We start from the raw sequence: 22,434 nt of genomic DNA on the forward strand, positions 1-22,434 counted from the left end.
TCATATCTTTAACACCAGTTTGCATTCTCAAGTTTTCCCTGACAAATGGAAAATAGCAAAGGTCATTCCGATACACAAACATGGTTCTAAATTGACTGTGTAAAACTACAGACCAATATCTTTACTTAATGGCTTCGCAAAAATATTTGAAAAAATTATACACAAAGTTTTAAATTTTCAACTTCAAAATAAATTATCAGCCAGTCAGCACGGTTTCAGATCTGGAATGTCCACCACTACTAACCTAATTACTTTTCTTAACCCAATCCATAATGTAGTAACTAACAGAGGTCAGGCAGATGCCTGTTATTTTGATCTAGCCAAAGCATTCGATACAGTAAACCATTCGCTACTTTTAAAAAAACTATCAGACTTTGGTTTTTTTACTAACTACTTGAACTGGTTTTCTAGCTATCTCAATAATAGATACTTTTTTGTATCTGTCAATAACCATAAATCCTCTTTACACCATGCTAGTTCTGGAGTACCACAAGGTGCCACTCTCTCACCTCTCCTCTTCAATATATTTATAAATGACATTACCATGGTCCTTAATTACTCAACTGGTGTACTCTTTGCTGACGATCTGAAAATCTCTAAAATAATATCTACAGTCAATGATTGCGCTCTTCTACAAAGGGATATTAATGAAATCAATAATTGGTGTCTTCTAAACTTGGTCAATCTTAACGATAATAAAACTAAGGTAATATCCTTTACTAGGAAATATAACCCTATAGTTTATAATTACATTCTGAATAGTAACCCAATCTCAAAAACTTTCATTATAAAAGACCTTGGTGTCTTTCTAGATTCAAAATTATTTTTTCATAAACAAATAGACTACTTAAACTCCATTTCAAAAAGAACATTTGCTATTATAAAATATATCACTCATTATGCTACCAATTCCGATTCAATTATTTCTCTTTACTTGGCATTAATTCGATCTAAATTAGAATACTGTTCAACTATCTGGAATGACATTGGGTCGACTGATATTGAGAAACTAGAAAATTTACAAAACAAATTGTCTCAACTAATAATTCATAGAGGTTTTCCGCATCCCAATCTTATTCCTATAGCAGACCGTAGAGCCTATTTAAACTATCTTTTTGTACATAAATAAAATTAAATGTAGCTATATTCTTCAGAACACCGGATTGAGAATCCCCCAATTCAATTCTCGCCTCTTTTCTAGTTTATGTACAATTTATAACAAGAATGATCTTATTTATAGACTCGTTAAAAACTATAATAAACACAACACCAAGTCAAATTAATTGTGTACAGAGCTATGTTTTAAAGTATTTAATGTAATTTATATCCTCATACTAATTAGAGTCGGTATTTTTTCTCTTTCACGTTTACATTATTGTACTCTATTAAATTTTATGTCTTGCTGCTTACTACTTTGTACTAATTATTATTTTAAGTATTATATTTGTATTTGTCCTTGTGTTGTCTGTGTGTATGGATGTCTTGTCCTTTGTTTTTTGTTTCTTTATTTATTTGTGTATATTTTGTATATGTCGTGCCCACCACTAAAGTCCCTGGACTGTTGGTGCGCATGTAACAAAAATTCAAATAATAATAAATAATAATAATAATTACCCTCTGTGTCACCACGACATATTTCCAGTTCAAGGATATTTTCTACAAACAGACAGATGGCATGGCAATGGGCTCTTCTCTTTCACCATTTATGGCCAATATATTTATGGAAAACTTTGAGCAAGAAGCACTTAGCAAAAGTAATAGCCCTCCTAAAATCTGGCTCCGCTATGTGGACGACACCTTCACTGTCTTGCAACATGGACCTGAAACTTTGGAGGAATTTGTGAACCACCTCAACTCTCTGAGGCCATCAATAAAATTCACATATGAAATAGAAACCAAAGGTAGCATTCCTTTCCTGGATGTACTGGTCAGCAGAAAAAACAACAGCCTGGAAACTAAAGTATACAGGAAACCTACGCACACAGACCAATACCTTAATTTCGCATCCAACCATCCCAAAACAACAAAAACTGGCATAATTCACACACTAACCAACCGAGCTGAGATTATTTGTTCTGATGAGAAATCTATTGCGGTGAACACAATCATATAAAAAAATAACTCATAGCCAATGGTTACCCTGTCAACACCATCAAACAGCACATGAAATCTAACAAAACACTCAAATCCACAGAAACTGAGAAACCTGCAGGAACCCTAGTCATTCCGTATGTTCAAGGGCTTTCAGAAAAAACAAGACACCTGGGAAACAAATATGGACTTCAAACAGCATTCCGTTCTAAATCTACTATTAAAAGTATTGTTACCAAGGTGGAACCAGCCACAGAAAAATTACAAACTCACAACTGTGTGTATCAGATCCCCTGTGAATGTGGCCACATGTACATAGGTGAAACTGGCAGAGCTCTATCCACCCGAATCAAAGAACACAAAAACAACTGCAAGAAGGGTGAAACCCTAAAATCCAGACTCGCTGAACATACATGGGAAAATAGCCACAAAATTCTCTGGGAAGACTCCACACCACTCATACAGGAATCCGATAAAATAAAAAGGAAAATCAAAGAATCAGCCTTCATTATTAGCAATAAAAATATTTTCAGCCAGCAGAGCATTGAATTAAAAAATATGTGGATATCTTTGATAAAAAGAGAAACATCCCTGCAGCACAAAACAATAGCCAATACTCAACCTACCATAACCAATCCGCTTTAACTCCATGGTGCACAGCCAATGGGGAGACAGCTCGTCTGCCATTGGCTGAGCAAGATGTAGCCCCTTCTCTGATAAATACCCTCATTTTTCCAGTTATGGGAACGTAAGAGTTCCTGGTATCGCTGTCACACGCTCCCGGCCGAGCATATGAGGAAACGGCGGCGGCAGCCCTTACTCAGTCGCACCTGTGTTTCTGTACCATGTGCGTCTCTGCCTGAGGACGGCAGCAGATAGCAGTTCCCGAAATGTTGCTTGTTTCTCTTTTGGTAAAACTATTGTGTTTGTTTCGTCTTTTTCGTTTTGTCGTGTTTTTTGTCTCGTTTCAACTGTTGTGCTGAATTCTTTTGGGTTCTATATTTTTGTGCTGTCATAATTTATGGGGGTTTTTTCATCATTCTATTCTGTTTTGGAAAACTATTGTGTTGTTTCGTCTTTTCGTTTTGTCGTGTTTTGTTTCGTTTCGACCGTTGTGCTGAATTTTTTTTTGTTCAATATTTCTGTGTCGTCATCATTTGTGGGTTTTTTCGTTCTCTTAGTACATTTTTCTTTGTTTTTCTTTGTTTTGTTGACCATATTCCTGTCACGGAATATTTTGTGGTGTTTTATATCTTTGTTGACAACAGCAATTATTTGCTTGAATTGTGTTTTTTTTTGTCTTTTTTTATTTCTTTATTTTATTTTTTAGTTTTTCTTCAACAGAAAACGTTTTTAGCAATGGCGTATGTCCAAAAACTTACAACAAGTCATGCACTCCCATTGCACACATCTTTCAAAGACAATTACAGTTTAATATTGACAATTTCCATTGATAATTGTTGGACTACTTCAGGAGCGATTTAAAGAATAATTTTAAATGAAAAGGAAAACATAATTGGCAGAACACTATTGAGTTATGTATATATTTTCATATCCTTTTGTTTTTGATACGATCCAACTCAAAACACGCCCTCTGGAGTGGCAGTTCTAGTGCTGCGTGTAAAACTCTCGCCGCCGGGAAGAATGTCCCCGCGACATGGCGCTGAGGGCGTCGCTTGTCGCAACCAGGTAGTCCGGCGGAGCTCCGGCCGGCGGGCCGCAGCCTGCGGGTGGGGAGGGGGAAGAATGGGGTGTAGAGGAAGGACGAGAGAGGAGGCCGAAGAAACGAAGGGTCTGTCAAGGTCGCGCTTCATAGTGGAGTATCTTCGCTCAAGCAAGGAAATTGTCTCTGTAGAGAAATATTCGTACAGCGAAATTATTTTTAGCGGTTATGTTTTGACTTGAAGTTGAATACTGACACAGTGATTATTCTTTGTGGTGGTTGTTTACACACATGAATAAATTTTTACTCTCCAGATTAATTTTATGACAGCATATAACTTCAGTTGTGTATTCCGGTTAGTTAGGGTATGCTATATGCACACTAGAATGACAGATCTAAATTTAACAACAAAAAAAAGATTTTATATGTATTAAAATTTATTTAGAACATCAAATCAACACTAGGCTATTCCAGTTATAATGAAATAATTTTTTTTTTGAAATGTTAGCTAGCGATGCCAGAATGTCGGGCACACTAATTACAAATGTCCTTTTGTAATATTACATCGCACAGAACATTGAAACCTTAATACTTCAAATGTTTGTTTGCAGTTTTATTATTCTGTGCTACGTTACTTAAATTTATATGTTTAATTTATTTTAGGTTTTGAACTATATTTCTGACATTGTTACAGACGTTTGAGCTTTTCTCTATGTAATTATTAAGTAATTGCGGCTTTTGGAATTATGTTTTTCACGGCCAGAAATTGCCTGAGGTTTCAGCGGAACTTTCAAAAAGTGCCTCGAGCCTATTGTTGTAAAAGTTACGCTACTAAAAAGAAGCTTGGTTTTGGCCATTTTGGTGCATGCAGCTCCGCGTCAGGACGTTCCTGACGCGGGCCTACCATATATATATTGTATATATAGTATGTATAAATAGGTTATCATCAGACTGCTGATGGTATGTTAAGTTGCTAACGGGAATATGCGATTTTAAAGTTATTAACGTCAGAAGATATCATTAGTCCAGGTATGGCCATTTTGTTATTACTCTATCACTAACGCTGTACTAACGCCCTGCAACTTTTTAACATTGCCGATTGATATTATGACTTTGTTGATGTTGCTGGGATAAACTAAAACCAGCCGCTATTAAATATTATATTTACTAAATTAATTAGCCTCTCAGTATTATTAATGGCACGATCATTTGAACATACAATGTACAACTATCTTAGTGGTCTTGAGTCCATAGGTCTTATGTTTTATCGGACAATTGATTAAATTTATGAGTTAGTGAATTTTTAGAACCGTAAATCCATTTTTGAACTTTACGTGAAACATTTACATTTGCGAAGTCGCGCCCATGTACCTGGCAACGATAGTTAAAAAAAATCGGAGTGATATTTTGGTCAAATGGAATTAAGTACTGTATTGAGGGATACGTGGTATTTGTTTATTCGTGTGTAAGTAATAAATCAGTCTTAAAATCAGTTAATTATTTTATCTTCCTCTTTAGTTTTCTAATTGAGATAAATATCAGATAAGCATGTGTTACTTTTATCACGACATCTATGTATTATTTATCAGTAATTAATATTTTATTTTATTTTTTGTTAACTAATGTGCATAGGGCAGTGCACTAGACATCACTACCTGTGTTTAGTGTTGCATTACACTTTATAATGCATTAGAGTTCACATAAAATGATAAATCAAAAATTTTGTTTAAAAGTATAAATATCAGCGATCAATTTAATTAAAGTCCAGTATAACTCAGTCAGTAAAACACTCTAAAATATGTATAGGACCTGTACACCTAAATATTTGTTAACAGTTAAACTGAACCAAGATGTATTAGAGTGTTTTTTTCCTTCGTATATTAGAGGTATGGGACATCAAAATACGCATCTGTCCCCCATTGCCTTTAAATACAGAATTATAAACTACATATTGTGAAAACATTCTGCAGCAATTTTTGCTGAAAGGAAAAACACGGATGAGAAGACAGACAAAATGTGTTTGGTAAGTGATTTTTTGTCAAATGAAATGGAACAGGGCAGTGCTTATCAGAATGAAAGTACAGAACTACTTTTGTGCAAGAAAATGCATTTTACAAAGACATTTCAAGAGAAATCACCTTTAAATGAAATAGATCTTGCTGACATGGAAGAAATAGACTTAGATTTAGAGGCCAGGCCCCTTTCAATTGACGAAATTTCTCTTGAAGGGTTGAAATATGTTTCTGGCTATATAGCTCACCGTTTCAGAAATAAATATCCTGACCTTGGCACTACGGATTTCAATTCGGAGGACGATAGTTGGATACATGTACAATCAAAGGGTAACTTAAAATGTCCCACTAATGAATTTTTTAAATTAATAAAGATCGCTGAAATGTGTTTGATAATGTTCATGGCAACAATTTGTGCAAAAAAGAGCGGATTTTTGAATCACTGACTAAAATTATTTGCGGAACAACTGAAAATAAATATCCAGAAGAAGTTATATACTGTTTTGTCAAGACAAGAACGTATATGCCTATCAAGTATTTGAACATGAAATATTTTAACGAACAAGACCAAAAACGCAAAGAAAGAAATAAGATGAGGAAAACTACCCTCTAAGATTTTTCAGTGTGATAGTGTCCACTTTCCTTCACCATAATATGTATGTTCATAATTTATTTACGATGTTTTTTAACTACTATATTTAAGAAAAGCATTTATTGTGAACATCGCAGCAATTATGTAGGGCTTAAGGTATTTATTGTATTCCAAATATTGAGTATGTCATTTTTAATGCCTTTATTAAAAATAATATATTTGTTAACACTGTAACAAAATTGCGATATTTTTGTATTGCTATTGCAATTTCGTTTCTCGTAAACATTATTGTAGACTTTTTCATATTGAAATTAAATTTGCTATAGGGTCGTTTGTATTTTAATTTTAGAGTTATAAGATTTTTTATATGTTGTTTACTGTTTACAAACATTTGAAAAATATTTCCTTAACCATATTTCCATTTCCATGGCAATAGTCTTGTTAGCTTTTCGGGTAACTCTTCTACATGGATATTAAATGGCGCAACATCTAAAACATATCACACCACCTTTACATAACTATTAAACTAAGAGGTGTTTTCTTTACATAACTATTAAACTAAGAGGTGTTTTCTTTACATAATATTAAAGCAAAATTTTTTCCTTGTGGCGTAGGTGATTTAGAATTTCCATTTATCTAGAAAAATGTGCTTTTAGAATGTTTTTTAACACACAGTGTTTCAGAAGGTTTTTGAAGAAAAAAATTGAATACGCGTTTTATTTTTTTGCAGCTGAATTCGGGCACGTGCATGACATATAATTAATCCGTAGGAAGCGCAATGGTTTAAAGTATTGAAGATGAAGATTTGAAAAGATTTATTGAAATAGTGTGAGAGAATGAGCGAGTTGAGTGAGAAGATGTGCAGGAGTGGCAGAGGTTAGCTCTCAGCCACATGACGTTGTGCGCAGTTGCGGACAAAAAAATAATCCATTCCGCCTCCCCGTGGCGAAGGATGAGTGAAAGAGAAACCTGCTAAACATTCCCCTCCTCCGGGCACGATAGAACCGTATCGACTGTGTGTTAGAGGGAGAGCGAGATACAACCTTCGAGGTTTTGTTAGTTCCCGCTAGATGGCAGGCCGCAGAGCGACCACCAGCGACACCCTTCCCGTATGAAGGCCATCTCGCCACTGACGAGCTGGAACTAAGCTCCTGACCTCCCTACATAGTAACGGTCACCCACATAGGCATCTAGACTCTTTAGTGGTCGTATGATACAAAATTCATTGTTTTCGGGCCTGTGACCGTTTTTACCGTGCACCAATCGCCTTAAGATTGTGTTGATGGTTGTTTTTGATTAAAAATATTGTAAAATTGTTTGAAAAAATTGTAAAGAATCACCAATTAAAAATGTAACCAACTTAACCTTACTATTTTAGTGTTTTTATTGTACCTAACCGAACTAACCATTCACATGATTTCACAGTATTTTTAATCTTACCTAACTAACAACCATTCTCACGATTTTATACCATTTTTATATACCTATCCTAACTTAATCGCTTGGAATACTTAAAGTTTATCACAATTCCCTTGATAAAAAAATTGTAAAACATCACAGAAAGTAAAAAATAATAATTTTAAAATAAGTATTATTTTTGGTAAATTTGCTGCTTCTGCATAAAAAAAAAAATTTATAATATGTCACATTTCAGTTGCACTAATCACTTCGAGGTCATGTGGTCATAGACGTGCAAGATTGTGAGGTTTATTCACGAAAGTATTTCATTAGTGACATGTGAACTCTGTGAGTTTTGTTTTGTTTTAGTAGTACTTAGTTGTACCAAGTTAGTAATTTATATATTATGGAAATGGTTTTATACATTTTTATGGATGTGTATGTGATTGTCACTTTAAATAAAGGTTATGTTACATTACGTACTTGCATTTTAAGAAGTATTTTGACCAATGTAGTGGCAAACTTCAAATAAGAATGGAATGGTTCAGGATAGAAGTAAGATCTCCACATTGAATTTTTTGTTCTCTGATAATTTGGTTTGTAGGTTGCTTGAAGTAGAAATATATGGTAGTTCGTAGAGGATTTGTCAGTTTTGTACAGTTCTATTTTCTTTCGTAAGCATAGCTAGCGTTTCTGGGAGTGTGGCATGATGTGAGGCCAAAATTTCTTCGGTTTGGTTGGCGAATTACTCATTACGTTGGGTACCTTGCTGACTTTATGTTCGTAAAATGTTCTAGACTATCGTGAACTAATCCATTTTCTGCTCATAACCAAGAAAATGTAGATGCATCCAACATAGATGAGTGCTCATAGTTTGTTGAAGTTTTGTCGTTGTAAGTAATACCTGATGGCAAGATCCTGTACGGATTGATCTTGTGGTAAATGTTGCATGCCATTTTAATTTAGAACGTCAAAAAATACTGTGCATCTGATCTTGATGGCATGATCCTTTGGTGCATGATGCTTACTGTTTTAATTCATTAAGTCAAAAATTCTGTGCATTGACCCTAATGGCATGAAATGATCATGTATACATTGATTCTAATGGCCTGATATTATAGGAAAGTTGGTAGATGAAAACCGCCTGTAAGTCTACAAAATTGTTTTCTCTCATTTTTAATGGCTTTCGCCCTGCAGTAACACAAACAGTTTGATCAGGTCAGCTATATTCTAGTTAATGGGTTTTTATATTCCCACGGAAATCTAAAAACTCTTTATTCACCAAGGGCTTTGAAATCAAAGAAAATTTTAATTTACTTGCATTAAAACAAGTAATTGTTTAAGAGAAATTTATGAGAAATTATTAAAGCCCCTTTGTAATTAGATGAGTAATCCTACTCAAAAATTCTATTTTATTATATTTTTTCAAAATGTAAAATATTGTTGCGGTTCAAAATTTTCCAGGGTTTTCAAAATTAAATTAGGGGATTTTACTGCTGGGACTCTGGGCTGGCTGCTGTGTGGCGTGAGCAAGCAACTGGGGCACGGAGCTAGCACGGCGCTGCTGGCTTGCTTGCAGCCACTGGGCCGCGCTGTCGCAACAGGCAGGGGCGGCCTGCTCAGTCCTGGTTAGTTGTTTGTACATTTGGTTTCGATACCATGGATTGTGCTGGCAGGCGCGGCGGTGCACGGAGATTCAAGCGCAGTTAGAGAGAGATTGTGGCTCTCGCCAGCGGTAACGAGTATCTTAGTTTGTGATGTAGTCTGTTTATGCCCACTGGTCGTGATGCTGCCGGACTTGGTAGTGAGTCAGTAGAGTCATAATTTGAAAATGCAAAGTTTGTTCTGGTTTTAAAGTGATGGATTAAGAATTGTTCAGCGTATTTAAACATGTGAGTATTGAACTATCTTTTAATAACTGTAATAATATATTCTGGTTTTAGACACCCTTAAGTTAACGCATTAGGAAGGATTAGGGAATAGTTTGGTGAAGTTCTCTCTCTCGTATGGTCGTTCAGTAGTTATTATGTGAGTCATAATTGAGAGATAGTTGTGAATTTTAATTGTAATGTTAATCATTACCTGTAAAGACTACCTGTTGCTAGATACTGGTTTTGAACCTAAGAAATTTGATAATAAATGTAAGTTGATTTTCAATTTAATGTTAATTTATTTTTAAGTATCACCATTTATTAATCTCTTTCTAGACATCCTGTACGGAATGACGGACCTATTCGTTTTGAACCTAGAATAAAAACTATTTTATAAAGTTAAGTGGTTTTGTAAGAATAAACCTCTTGTTAGCCTAAGCGAGTATGTTCTCTAAGTTACAGTTTTCCCCCCAATGAAGTTAAAGAAAACTCATTATAGTTTTTGATTGATCTTCGATTGCTTTCTTTCATTTAATTTTTTTAATTTTAGTTAATTTTTAACCACTGTGTTACAATATTATGAGTTAATAATAATTTTTTTTTTTCATATTTATTCATTCATTGCCATCGGTTGCATGTATTTTACAAAAAAGGATACTTTAATTGTATACATTTTTCGAAAAGACTGATTTCAAAAGGATTGGTGTTTGCATGTCTAGGAGGTCATAACTTAAGTAGAATGTTGTTTATAGGTATGAATGAATTTTTTGCAAAATTTAGCTTTTTATTCCAACACAAATCTGGTTAACACATTATTTGTGAAGGACTTGGAAGTCAAGTAAATATAGACAGAAAATTATCAAAATTACTTTCATTATATTTCACTAGTGATTTACATAATTTCAGCATTTTTTTTAAGTTTATAATGATTTTGACTTTACATTTTTCTTAGATTTTGACCCAGACTATATAGATTTTTAGAAAACCAGTCAGAATTGAAAACACCCCTTCACAGGACAACCAAGTAAAATCACTGGCCTACCACATACACACAGTCTGTCTGATCTGTCGAGCTGATGCTGCAGATGCAGAAATGGCATTTGATTGGTTCATGTGACCTACTGATGGCGCAGTCGATGCGGAGTGGACCTGTCTGACCACAGCTGTCAAACTCAAACTTTTTATGTCAGACAAGTCAAACAGCACAATCTGCATCTATTGACACCAACAATATTTGCCAAAGAGAAGCACAGAGAGAACTAAAAAACTGAAAAATAACACAAACATAATTATTATTGCCTAACAAACGTTATAATGCAAGATTTTTATCATTTTGTCTTAGGTAGGCCCTACCATATTTTGTTTTGTTTTCTGATAATATTCTTTAAAATGGAAAATAAAGTATCCAAAAATGTAAATAAAAAGTGCAGGCATAAAAATAACAGAATTGGCCACTGATATTGTACGAACACAAGAGCCCAGGCTCGGAGCTGGCTGGCGGCCCTGTCACGCCCCATGTCACGTGCTGTCCGCTGACACAAGGCGTGCCCCGCGTGCCTGGCCGCTACACCCCTCCCCCCTCTGCTACCCGCACATCGCCCTTTCCTCGGCGCTGAGTGGCCTTGGGCGGAGTGGCGAGAACAAACACCGCCTTTCTCGATGTTTCGGGTGTCGGGTCGGCCCGGGATGACACCACTCTTCACAACCGCTCGCGTCGGTTCCAGAAGGGCGCCCCAGGTACTTCAGCAGCGACACCGGCCTTTGCGGGAGTCCCGCGAGAGTTACGGGCGAGTTGCGAGAGTGAAGGGAGTGCGACATCGACGAAGAGGGTGAGAGACCCCCTGGAGAGTGGCAGGATCGAGAGAGTGCGACCGAGTGGCGCGAGACTGTGTGTGGACAGGTAAGGGGCAAACCACTGATGAGCCTAGCTCCGGTGAGGAGTGCGGACTGCGGAACTTGACAGACATGAAGTGACTTGAGGATGAACATATTTATGTGCCAGTGATTGGACATTTTTAAATACAATTATTTATTAGTAATGTAAATATTAGTAATTAATAAAACTGTAATAACACTTAATATAAATATGAGATTGATAAACTCAACAAAGCCAATAACAGTTTCGTTTTTAACTTTCTCAATAGCTGGTGTAGTCTTGCATTTGAAACACGCTATCGTTTGGTGCATCTATTACATCTTGCCTTGAAGTTTTCTAGGATTTTGATATTTTCATTTCGGATATATTTGTGTTTTCTTTCTCTAACTTTGCATGAGTTTTAGATGAAGCTGATTTTGTTACTTATTGATCCAGATAATCCATAAATTAATCATTGATTAAATAATAGTCGATGTTTCGCACTATCCATTTTTCTTCAATTCACCACTAGCTAGCATTGCAGAACAACTTTTTGAAAACACACATCAAATATGCTGCACAAGTGCACCATTTTTAGTAGGAGTGATTGTTACTGTGATTAGTGATTGGTGAGCAAGTTTAAAATGGAATACCATTACCATCCAAGTCAATATGATTAACCATTATTCTTTTGTTTATAGGCAAATGACATTTGTGTCAGACACAACTAAAATACATACCTCTGAACATCTCATCTATCAATAAATATTAAATAATAAAAATTATTAGAAATGCCATGCACAAAATCCAACACTGGAAGACCAACTAGACACGCGAGGCAACTGTCAGCCAGTAGAGCGCTGAAACATGCTGAAACATCTGAAGAGCTAGAAGCACGCGTGTTCAGCCCTGGCAATGCCAGCTACTGCAACTAGTAACATGGATATATTAATCTCTTGGTAAAGTTTTCAATAAAGCTATGAAAATTCCATTTATACACAATTTGATTAATCTTCGCCTTGTACAAAGCTCTCAAGTAGTCATATTAAACATCTATAGCAATACTCCATGTATTATCATGTGAGCTAAAGCATCAGACAAGTGAGTGCTGCGTGCTGCTACAGAATATTAATCACACAGAATGGTCTTACAACATGGTCTGGCCGGTCAGAAAGATGCAACTGTGTGAGTTTAGACACAGTTGCAATGGATCATACCAAATGGATCAATACTAAAACATTACCTCAAAATGCAACCACAGTATCCTTACTGGTAATTTTCTGGGTAATTCTGAAGGAAAGCCACTCTTCCATAAAAATTACAAAATGCTTTTTTTACTACCTGAGATTTTTTCCAGTTACTATCTAAGAGGGCGTTGTGATACTTCAAGCAGTTTATGAAAAACTGACCATTTTATTAAGTGGGTAGGTTGGGTACAATAAAATAATAGCAGAAATCATTAATTTGGTTGGTTAGGTTATCTATATTAAAAATACTTTATAAAAGTGTTAGGTTAACGACATTAAGAATACTTTCAAACTTGTGTGAACAGTGGTTAGCTGCTTCAAAAATACAATGCCGTACTCCAGATAGTTAGGTTAAGTTAGCTACATTTTATATTGGTGATTCCTAACTAATCATTTTAATGATTTTAAAGTCTTTTTAATTTAGCTAACCTAACAAACCACTCAAACTATTCTAAAATATTGAAAAAATTGCTAATCTCAACTAACCAACAGTTCACACTATTCTAAGAATTTTAAATGTTGCTAACATAACCAAACGGAACATTTTCACAATATACAACAGTATTTGTAATATGTAACCTAACCTTAACACTAGTTAAAATGGTAAACTACTTTAAATTATCACAACACCCTCTCAGAGAATGATTGTAAAAAATTTCAGAAAAAAAAAAAAGGGCATTTTTTTTTTCAGTGGCTCTCATTTAGATTTACCATTTTCTAGAGAAAGCCTCTTCTGGGGAAAAAAAAAATAAAAATATGAAAATTTTTTTTCCTCCCATATTTTATGACTACGTGTAACAACGATACAGCGATACCGGCCTTACAGGCAAATATTTTCTTTCCCACCTCCACTCGTTTAAAACTTCCCCTCCTAGCTGTCTCCTATCTTTATCAGATGTTTGGAGACAACCTATTCAGTTGATTTGCACACTTTGTGAACGGCAGTTATCATTTTGATCTTGTAAGATCTGTTTGTTGTTTTTATCATGTGTTTATTTTACTTATTCCATGAATGTATCATGTAAAACTTGTCATTACTTTTCAGAAATATGTTAATGTTTTAGCCTGGCCAACCAGGCTCATTGCGCGCAAACATGTACTTATGGTGTTTTTTACCTTCACATGTGCCTGGTTTTCTACTAAAATGGCTCAGAAATTCCATTTATCTAAACCTAATATCTTAAAGAAGTAATGTGTTTGTTAGAAGATGATGTCAATGAGAATTCCCCGCAATCAATGAGGATTTAGAGGATAAGAGTGCAATTATTTTAGAGATGAGGTGAAAGAATGTAATGGTGATTCATAAATGGGGCAAGTTGGTGCGGAAATGATAGAGATGAATATGAACCCAATGCAGAATCCAACTTTTTATTGGATAAAAATAAAATAACAAAGTTGACCGAATATCCACCCCTGAGAAGTGTTTGAAGGTGAGCTCACAATGTTATCACCATCAGATAAGAGATCAGAACGATAACTGCCTTCCACAAAGTGTGCAATTCAACTAAGGAGGCTGACTCCAAACATCCTGTAAAGATAGTAACCAATCAAAGATGTTCCAAAACATCCAGCAAGAGACCTCGGTGCTCAACCTGAACCTCAGACACCGGTTTTAGAAACATGACAGAGATGAATACAAAAAAAAAATGTCACAGCACAATCTGCCTCGCTAATGAAACATGATATGCAGAACATGCTGAGGAACGTAATTGCTGAACTCCATGAACGATTGCGAAAGAATATCAAATTCTGAACCAAGACTTTTAATACCAAATTTCGTTTAACTCGTTACCCTGGCCATTTAAGCCATTTAAGTGGTGGATCGTAAATTTAATTTTAATGTTCTTGAACAATAAATCCGTTCTTTATGCGAGAGAAAAAAATTAGATGTTCTTTTCGTGTATTTTTTTTTTAACGAAATTCGCTCTTTTTTTTTTTTTTTTTTTAAACATTCCACGAAAGTCAGTTAATATTGAAGACAAGTAAAATTAAAATTAATGGATATAAATGTGCAAACGTTTTACCTGCGACTTGCAAGCGTATTACGCACGAACTTCGTGGTTCCGAAAAGGCCTCAATTTTCAGAAGTTTAACTTTTGTTTTACACTGAAAACATACTCTAGAAAATTACTATTACCATTACCAAATATGGTTATGTTCCTGTACCCTAAAAAGCAAAATATTACCCTATGTTTCCCCGTTTTAAATTTTTAAAGGAGCATTCAAAAATTCGAAATCACTTACTCCATACATTACAGTAAACAAAAATTTAACTCAATAATACCATAGGTTAACATGTAAGTGGTAGCAAATGCAACCATCTATGAATGCAACTGACAAGTGATACTCGGCGCTTCTGCTGGCATAAACTAATTAAAGAGCATTAAGAAAATTTTTTAGAACTTAGGTTTTATGTGATAACTTCGTGGTAATAGCTGTTTCATGAGTAAAATGATAAAAAATAAAAACATTTAGGCCCAATTTCACCTCCATCGTTTGATATTAAAAAAAAAGGTTAGCAAAATTTAGGCTGAGATTAGTAATGAATTAAATTTAACAAAATATTTAAACCCGTTTAAGTTACATAACTCAACTGGCCTTAAATAAAACAACCGAACTTTAACTTAAAATTCCTTGTTGAGCACACACCAAAATTTCCGCACAATAGTGTCAACTGTGATGCCGTCCCCGCTGCCTGTTTTGAAATTACGTGAATTCAAAAGGTTTAAAGAATTTTGATCTCAAGGGCGGGGTTCCTGGCCTCGTGGCTGCAGGCAGGGACGCGTCGGCAAAGGGCCCCCCAGGCTGTTATGGCCTCCCAGGACGCCGTATTAGAGAAAACACACACGTACGTTTAACAGATTTATTACGTCGCACACGTTACACTTCTCTACGTCACATATGGCACTCTCACGCGACTGGCCGCATCATCGTCGACCTCCACTCAGCCTACACCACCCTCAATTGGCGGTACTCTTTACGGTCGCTCGGTAGCCCGGCGGCTAGTACTTTAAGAGGGGTAGACAACACAGCGAGTTACGAGACAAAAATTCAGGAGAGCGGCAAGCCCGTCTCTGCACACATGGATGTTTGTGTGGGACGTAACACGGGTACATTAACGTCTGGTTATACAAGTTCACTTAACAAAGAAATATTACACTAGAATCACTAAGGGCTAGTCCCGAGTTCAGGGTGAAGTTAACGTGTCCCACTCAGGTGGTCACACAAAGGCGGCTAATCCGCGTGGTGGCGAGGGCCACGTTATGCTGGGGACGGGCGCGGCGGAATCTGGCAGGATATCTCGTCCGCGACCGTTGCACGTCCCAGGTGATGAATCGTTATTAAACTCTGTTTCGCGTTCGGCACTGTGCCGCCCCGCGTGGGCTATGAACTAATTCCCCGAGGGGAGTTTTAAAGGCGTAAGGCGTAGGCGCCATGACGGGTCGCCTAAATAAATTCACTTACGTAGCACTGGAAAGACTCGGTGGCGAGTCACACATTTTAACGAAAGCCCGCACGAAATATCGTACGGCTGGTTTGGGCCGACCGGGGAGCTGTTGGAAAGGTTTGAAGATAGTTACCTATTGCTGTTAATGTGGAGATGGCGCGAAAGATGAATGCTCCCCGTGCGCGGGGCTGCCAGCCCAGGTGAGAGCTAGATCGCTACTGCCTCCTCTCCCTGGCAAACGGGCGCGGGAAGATGATTCCGGCCAGTTTTGTAAACGATATTGGTTTACAAAATGATTAGTTAATTAACAATAATTATTGGCTTTTTTAAAAGTTTTAGTTTTTGATTGTTTTATCAAATGCATGTACACAGACTACCTAGATGCGCAGTGCCACACCCGGCCGGGCGCTTTGCACACGTAGGGGGCCGTGACTGACGTCACGCCGTTCGGGGCACTGCACTACGTTGCACGCACGGGTGTGTTCGTGGCACAGCATTGATCAGGTGTTGAGGACACATAATGGCCTGTGCTCTCAGAGGGAGCACCGACGGCGGCGTCAAATGCCCCCCCCCCCCTCGACGAGGCCGTTCTGTGCCTCAACACATCTACACACATTGGATCGCAGCACTCTGACGTTGCACTGGTTTACACACGGGTATGATTAAGTTGTGAGTAGTGCACTGGGGCGAGGTGTGATTCCTCCAGGTGAACAGGGGCCCCCCTTGTGGTGGATTGTACCGTGTCCCGGGTGGTGTCGGGTCCCTAGAGTGGTCCCCCCCCCCATGTGGATGCCTGAAGCTCCTGGCTGTGTGCCCCAGGCGAGCGACGTGATTGCACCCAAGAAGTAGTCCCGGAGGTGGGCGGGGGCATGGCGAGTGCGGCCTAGTCAGGCGCGGGGAACTGGGTGCTCAGTTTTGAGCGGGCGGAAACGATTGGGGGCCCTGACCTCCCTGTCACCGCTTGTCTCCCTGGCGGCCTGGTTGCTAGTGATGTTGTAGTCGTCCAGGTGCGAAGGGGCCCGCCGGTCCATACGGGGTCGGGCCGTTCTTGTGTCGGCCTGCCTGTCTAGGTTCCATGTGCCCCTGACTGTCCTGGCCTGCGGGCCAACTGTCCCGTCTTTTCTCCCCGCAGCTGATGGCTCTCCCGTACAGCATGTGGGTTGTACTAGACGCTGCTTCCGGCGTGGATACCTCCTATCAGCTACCTCCTCTTCCCCTGATTCGGCCTCTGGCTCCTCAATGACTACCCGGAATGATGAAGTGCTCAGATTCAGGTCTAGTGGCCACCAAGTCTCGTCCTCCTTGTCCGCCTCTGGCACGTGCGTCTCGTCGTCCGGGTGACTAATGATGGGAGTGGTCTCGCCCGTGTCGGGAGGGATGGTAGCGGGATTGTGACGGGAGGGTGTCGCTTCTCCTGCCTCGTTGGGTTGGTTGTCAGTGGGGGCGGTGTCTGGACTCGTCGGGAGGCTGACGTCAGTGGGTCCAGGAGAGTCGGAGTCCCTCGTGTGTCTTTCCTAGCTTCGCCGATCGGTGTGTCGGGGGTTTACCCCGGTCCTGGTGTTGCGTCGTCGCCTCGCGACGAGTTTCCCGCGCCCCTGGTCGTGCCCCCGCTGAGTCCGGGGTCGTGGGGGGTTGACGTATTTGGGGGGTAATTACTAGCCATAAATCGTCCCCGTGCACCTTGGCCGGGCGCCCGCTCGGGGTGCATACGGCGTAGGTGGACGGCCCCGTCTTCCACAGTATCTGCCGCGGCGGTGACCACTTGGGGGCCAGCCCGGCGCAGAAATTCTTTGCCCCTGCCAAGAGGTGGTGTTGGCGGACGTAGACCCACTGTCCGGGTGTGAGGGGGCAGGGGCGTGTGTGGTGGTGGGCATTTTGTGGGCGAGGAACTGGGCCTGTCTCTCCCTCGCCTGCTCCCGCATGGCCTCGCTTTGGGGCCGCAACTCCTCCCCCCACCAGTCCTCGGTGGCTGTGTTGGCTACGCGGCACTCCCCCGGGAGTGCCAGGTTTTGCCCCTGCACGAGCTCCGCGGGAGAGTGGCCGGTAACAGCGTTTATGCGCAGCCTCAGACAATACAAAATCTTTGGTAAGTGAACGTCCCATTTCGTGTGGTCATCCCCCAGGCGTAGCCGGAGCTGGGCCTTGATGTCTTGATTCCTCTTCTCTGTGGGATTGGCGCGGGGGTGGTACGTGGGTGTAGTGTGATGGGCGATGCCCCAACGGCGGCAGTCCGCCCGCCATTGTTTGCCCATGAACTGACTCCATTGTCCGTTAGGAGGACTTTTGGGAAGCCATAACGGGAGTAGACCTCCCCCTCCATCAAGTTGGTGATCGTCCGGGCCCGGACGTTAGACACGGGAAACGCCTCCACCCAGCGCGTGAAGAGGTCGGTGATGACCACGAGGAAGCGTTTCCCCATAGGTGTCCTCGGGTATGGGCCCATGACATCTAACGCCAGAGTGTGGAAGGGTGCGTGCGGCCTGCGGGGCTGTTGCTGTTTGACCCCGTCGGCCCTCCGGACCTTGCGTTGTTGGCATAGCTGACAGCCTCTGATGTACTCCCGTACATCCCGCGCTACCCCGGGCCAGTGAAAGGTGTGCCGCAGCGCCTCCTGTGTCTGTTCCGCCCCCGGGTGCCCCGCCAAGTCGTGGTCGTGATAAAAGTGCATTACCGCCGGACGGGCGGCGGCGGGCACGTGCGTGCGCCAGCTCTCCATATCGTTGGGGGCGCGCGTCTTCAGCTCACCGTCCAGACACCGCTGGAAGGAGCGGTGCCCGGCCGCACGCGGTCTTATCGGCGAGCGCCGCCGCGTCTGTCTGTTGTGCGTGACACACGACCTGGACGAGGCTGGCCAGATTGTCGGGTCGGGATACCTCCGGGGTCACGGGGTTTTAGGTGGCATACAGGGTGGCTGTTTCCTCCCCCTCGGGCTGGTCAGGTGAAGTCCCTGGTGGCGGCAACAGCTCATCCCACTTCTCCTCGTCCTCGAACTCGGTGCCCAAGTCGGGGTGGCGTGACAACACGTTGGCCAGATGATTCTCCCGGCCCGGCACGTGCTTTACGTGGAAATCGAAGGTCTGCAAGGTGAGCGCCCACCATGTGAATTTTGATTTGCGCCCCTGTACCGAATCCAGCCACTTCAGGCACTGGCTGTCAGTCCGGAGTGTGAAGGGTCGACCCTCGAGGTGCTGCCGATAGCGTCCCACGGCCCACACGACCGCCAGACACTCCTGCTCGTTCACGTGGTAGCGGCACGCCACCGGCCCAAACTTGGCACTGACGTACTCTACTACGCGCCGCTACCCGTCTTGACACAGCTGATATAGGACCACGCCCATGCCCTCCTGGCTAGTGTCGGTCTGCAGTCATATGTGTTCTGCGGGTTGTAGATGAGCAAGGGTGTGACATTCCCGGAACAGGCGTTTGATGGCGTTCAGGGCGTGGTCGGCCTACGGGGTCCACAGAAACCGGTACTTTGGCGACAGGAGGTCGGTCCGGGGGGCAGTGACTACGGCGAAATTGGGTATTAAGCTCCTGAGCCAGTTGAGCAGCCCCACCAGCTGTTGCAGCTGCTTCCGGGTACGCGGGGGAGGCTTGGACTCGATCAGATCGAGCTGTGCTGGCAGGGGGTGGCACCCGTACGCGCTCACCATGTGCCCCAGGTAGGCTAACTCCACCATGCCGACATGACACTTGTGGGGCGTGCAGGTCAGGCCATGGAGGGCCAGCCGTTCGAGGACCATGGCGAGGTGGTGCGCATGGTCCTCCCACGTTCGTGACCAGATGATGACGTCATCCAGGTAGGCCGCGGCCAACTTACCCACGAACCCGTACAGGACGCGCACCATCATGGTCTGAAAGGTCGCGGTGGCGTCCATCAGCCCGAACGGCATGGCGCAGAATTGGAACCTGCGGCCGTCAGGAGCGGTGAAGGCCATCTTCGGCCGATCCTCGGGGCAGACGGGCACCTGCCAGTACCCCGACTTGAGGTCCAGCAATGTGAATATGCCTGCCTCCCCAACCCGGCTAAGGCATCTGTGATGTTGATGATTGGTGGTGGGGCGGGGATGGTGACTGTGTTAATGGGCTTGAAATTTACGCAGAACCGGAGTGAGCAGTCCTTCTTCTTGGCCATTACTACCAAGCAATTGTACGGCGACTCACTCGGTTCAATTACCCCGTCCCGCAACATCTCCGCGATCTGTGTTTGAATCGCCTCCCGCTCCCTTGGTCCAAAACCGAAGGGCTTGACAAAGCGGGGCTCGTGGGGTCGTGTCGGGATGGTGTGTTAAGTGACTGTGGTACGCCGCAACATGTCCGCGGTGGCGAACACCTGCACTTGCTGGGCCAGCACCTCGTTGAACAGGTCCTTGTACTCAGGGGGCACCTCATTCTGTAGGTCTGCTAAGGTGATGGCGGGGGCCGGCAGGGTTGTCCTCCTCTGGTTGACACTGCAGAGCGTCCTCCGCCCCTGACGCCCGACGTGTATCCTGCCCTCACTTACGTCGATGGCGGCATCCTCCTGGACGAGCCACGGTAGTCCCAGGATCAGTTCGTCCCTCAGCTCCGGCACCACCAGGGCTGTTGTCCGACTACACATATCCCTGACGGCGGTCCTTACCTGGGCGCGCCCCATCGTGAGCGCGCTAGCTCCCCAGGTGGCCAGCTGGACGCCTCCCTCCTGCTTCTCCAGGTCCGCCTCGGGCACCAGGTGGGCCGCGACGTACGTGTGGCTCGCCGCGGTGTCCACCAGGGCGTGGATGGGCTGGCCATTCAGCAGGACGGGTACCCGCATCAGCTTGTCCGTGTTGTTTCCCGCTCGCCCCAGTAGGGGCGGTGGTGCTCGTTTAGGCCCCGCAGGTGGTGCTGGGTGCATCGGGGGCACCAGTGCCGCAGCGCCGCTCGCCGACGACCCGGTGCGGGGCGCCGACGGGTGCTGGGGAACACCACTGCCTGGTCTGACGGGCGACGATGGTGCTGTGCAGGCTGGCCTCGTGGGTGATGCGCTGGCCGTGATCCAGGAACAGTAGCCCGCCGGTATCCTGTTCCCTAGTGGGCGTTTCCCGGCTGTGTCGCGCCGATATGGCGATCCTGCCACAGCGCGGCCCGGGTGGGGCACACTTCGTGCCAATGGTAGGCCTCCTCCCTGCAGTAACAGCACTGTGGGGGCCGGTCCCGCTGTCCATCTGGCCGCGGGTTAGCGCACGCGGCCCGCTGTGTGGCGGTGTTGGCCGAGTGCGTGGCGGGTTGCGTCGTGGCCTTTCTCTCCCTCGTCTCGCCCCCCCGGCGGGTGGTGCCGGGAGGGGAAGGGGGGTTCACGTACGGCACCACTGCCCAAGCATCTTCCGGGGCCGTCATGGGTGGCGGAGACGCCCCCCATCGGCAGGCTGCGGTGTCCCGCGGGCGCGGTGACAGGCGTAGGTCCCGCTCGATTTCTTTTGCCAGCTGGTCGAAGTCCTCGAGCTCCCTGTCCACGGCCCCCCTCAGGTGCGGGCGCAGCTCCCTCTTTATGAGTTCTACCGCTACGTCAAGCGTCGCGTTGGTCTGCCCGCCGGCATCTAGGCTTCGGTGTAGCCTCACTTTGGATCGGATGAAGGTTTCCACGTCCTTGTCTGCTCGTTGCGGCTCACAGAACAGGGCGCGCTGGCACTGGGCGCGTGCGTGGGCGGCCTTGAACCGGGCTTCCAGGCTTGACGCGAAGTCCTCTCACTCCACGCCGAATTCGCCAGTCATGGCCCACCAGTCCCTTGCAGGTCCCCTAAGCTGCTCGGTGACGCGTTCCGTCCATTCTTCCTTAGAGATGCCGTACCTGGCACACCCGTGTGAGCTTCTCTGGGTCTTCCTATGTGTGTCCCGAGAATTCTGGCAGCTTGGCCCGGATGTTGTCCCGTCGAGTCTCGATCACGACGGTCACGGGTGCGGGCGAGTTCACTTTGCCCTCGCAAGTCGTGCACATGAACCGGCCATCGCGAAAGTTTAGAAATTCACGTGCTTCCATGCACGTGCGGTGCCTAGTGGTGCGCACTGGTGGCAGTAGGCTATCTTGTTGACCTGGCGATGGCACCCCACTGCATGGCAGCGTCGTGCCGACGTAATACTGAACTCCCTCTTGACCTGGGCCATCTCTTCCCGCGCGCCGCATTCCCGTGTGGTGTGCGCTTCTGTTCGCGCGGTCCCTTCCGCCCCGCATGTCAATAAGTACGTGTTCCACCACTCGCCCATGTCAATCGTGACGTCAGTCTGCATCGCGCCGCGGT

The 22,434-nt window shown here is 43.2% G+C and overlaps 1 protein-coding gene across 1 annotated transcript in view; it reads right to left on the reverse strand.

The window, feature by feature from the left end:
- Nucleotides 1-15,032, reverse strand: part of LOC134535742 (retinal rod rhodopsin-sensitive cGMP 3',5'-cyclic phosphodiesterase subunit delta) — a 71,048-nt gene extending 56,016 nt beyond the window's left edge. Inside the window, exon 1 of the mRNA XM_063374974.1 lies at nt 14,754-15,032. The gene's annotated coding sequence lies outside the window, so the exon portion shown is untranslated. The remainder of the gene's footprint in view (nt 1-14,753) is intronic.
- Between the last annotated feature and the right edge of the window lie 7,402 nt (nt 15,033-22,434).

The sequence above is a fragment of the Bacillus rossius genome, chromosome 10 (assembly GCF_032445375.1).
Source record: "Bacillus rossius redtenbacheri isolate Brsri chromosome 10, Brsri_v3, whole genome shotgun sequence".
In the NCBI taxonomy this organism is placed as follows: domain Eukaryota; kingdom Metazoa; phylum Arthropoda; class Insecta; order Phasmatodea; family Bacillidae; genus Bacillus; species Bacillus rossius.